This window comes from Penaeus vannamei, chromosome 41 (genome assembly GCF_042767895.1).
Source record: "Penaeus vannamei isolate JL-2024 chromosome 41, ASM4276789v1, whole genome shotgun sequence".
Taxonomy (NCBI): domain Eukaryota; kingdom Metazoa; phylum Arthropoda; class Malacostraca; order Decapoda; family Penaeidae; genus Penaeus; species Penaeus vannamei.
The window spans coordinates 1,143,814-1,146,313 of record NC_091589.1 but is presented as its reverse complement, the minus strand read 5'-3'; positions in this window follow the sequence as shown (position 1 = coordinate 1,146,313).

Sequence of the window (2,500 nt, the reverse complement as noted above, 5' to 3'; positions counted from 1 at the left end):
CTCTCCTCGTTCTTGATTTTTTTTTCCAATCAAAGGTCTTCTTCACTTCCTTTCTATACCCTTTCTTCCTTTCTTTATCAATAAATATTCCTAACTCTCCCGTTTCTCATTAACGATGTTCTCCTCAGAATATTCGCGTCGTATCATTCCATTTTCTGTTTCTTCCAAAAGAGGTCGTTTTTCTTGAAGTCTTCGTCACATCATCTTTCCAGGAGGAGATGCTGGATCTTTCTGAAGGAGAGAAAGTAAGAAAAGATAGTTAGAATCGACATTATATTAAAACTGTATGATGATAATGATAATGACAATGGCAACGGTAATAATGATATAGGTGATTATGATATTTTTTATAATAATGACTATAATGGTAATGGTAATGATGATAAATTGATGATGATGATAATAGAAATTATAATAATGATGATTATGATGGTAATAGTGATAATAATAGTAAGAATAATGATAACGATAATGATAATATATCTATCTATCTATCTATCTCTCTCTCTCTATATATATATATGTGCAATCAAAAACACACTCACACACACACACACACACTGTTAATATAAAAACAATGATAATTGACAAGCAACGAAATAAAAGAAGAACCGCAACAAACAGGCACAGAAGCCGCAGCAAAGGAAGAAGAAAAAGGCCCTTTAACGTAAAAAAAAAAAAAAGAAAAAAAAAAATAGAACGGGGCCCAAAAAGAACATTTATTAGAGAGACATGAATCAGAATGATTATCTTCACATTGCAAGAGATGTATTTGATCGGTTTCGAATGGGTCTTCGTCAGGAATACACGCCTTTCTGACGAACATACATTCCAAAAACCGGAAAGACACATTTCGGAAGACATCTGAAGACCCATTTCGAAAACGGTTCAAATACACCTCTTGTATTGTGAAGATATTCATTCTCCTTCATACCTGTTCTCCATTTGTGAACGTGAATGCTGTTCAACTCATCTGCACCGACTCCACGTAGCCAAGATGAACAGTACCCATGGGGGAGGCTGTTCAATATGTGTCTCCTATTTACCCAAATCACGTAGGAAGAAATAGGGGAAGAATGAAGAAAAGAGGGAGAAATTATGTGTATGAAGAAGGTATGTGTCTGTATCCGTGTCTTAGGGCAAACATTTGCATATAAACATTCCTAAACAATGTTGATGCATGAGTATGTAGTATATATTACATGTAGTATATGTAATCCCTTAACATTCCTAAAAGTTGATGCATGAGTATGTAGTATTTATTACATGTAGTATATGAGATCCCTTAACATTCCTAAACAAAGTTGATGTATAAGTATGTATAGATATAATACATCCATTTATTTGGCTGAACACATACATCTACACATTCACACACACAATAGATTCAAACACGATAACAATAGTCATGTTACTATAAAAAGACTTTTATTCTATCATGTATATCAGTTAAATAAATTAGATAATTATGAATATGAATTAAAATCAAATTAATATGAATTGATTATAAAAATGAATTAACATATAAATCAAGTAATATGGAGCCTGTTGCTTCGCTTACAAAGAGTCTGTTGTTCAAAACTTGGACGACAGACGAAGGTCAAAACAAGTGGAGAGTAATTGGACCTTCTTCTTCTCTCTTTCTCTATCTTTTTTCTATCTTCCTTTCTTTCTCTCTCTTTCTTCCTCCCTCTCCAACTCCCTCCCCCTCTCTCTCTTGCTTCCCTCTTTTTTCTCTCTCTCTTTCTTCCTTCCCCTTCCCTCTCTCTTTGCTCTCTCCCTTCTTTCTCTCCTTTCTGTCTCTCTCTTCTTCCTCCCCCTGTCCTTTCTCTCTCTCCCTTTCTCTTCTTCCTTCTGTCTCTCTCTTTCTTCCTCCCCTCCCTCCCTCTCTTTCTGACTTTCTCTCTCTCTTTCCAACCCTCTCTTCTTCCTCCCCCTCCCCTTCCACCATCCCCCTCTCTCTCTCTCTCTTTCTAATATCCCCCTCTCTCTCCCTTCCCTACTCTCATCTCCCCTCCTCTCTCTCTCTCCTTTTTACTCCATTTTCATTTTTGACAAGTGGGATGTCGGTAGGAGGGGGAGTGGGAGAGGGAGAGGTGTGGTGGTGGGAGGGGGAGGGGGAGAGGGAGAGGTGTGGTGTGGGGGGGGAGGGGGAGAGGGAGATATCAATTTCTTAGAAGGTAAAAGCCGCTCTAAGGGAAAAGGTAAAAAAATACCTGACAGAATTGGGGGAAGAAAACACATCTTTTTAAGGATCAAAAGGTAGAAGACATAAACAGGGATAAAGCGAAGGTGAGGATAATGATTGTATTGTAATAATGATACAGAGAGAGAGAGAGAGAGAGAGAGAGAGAGAGAGAGAGAGAGAGAGAGAGAGAGAGAGAGAGAGAGAGAGAGAGAGGGAGAGAGAGGGAGAGAGAGAGAGACGGAGAGAGACAGAGACAGACAGAGACAGACAGACAGACAGACAGAGACAGACAGATAGACAGAGAGAGAGAGA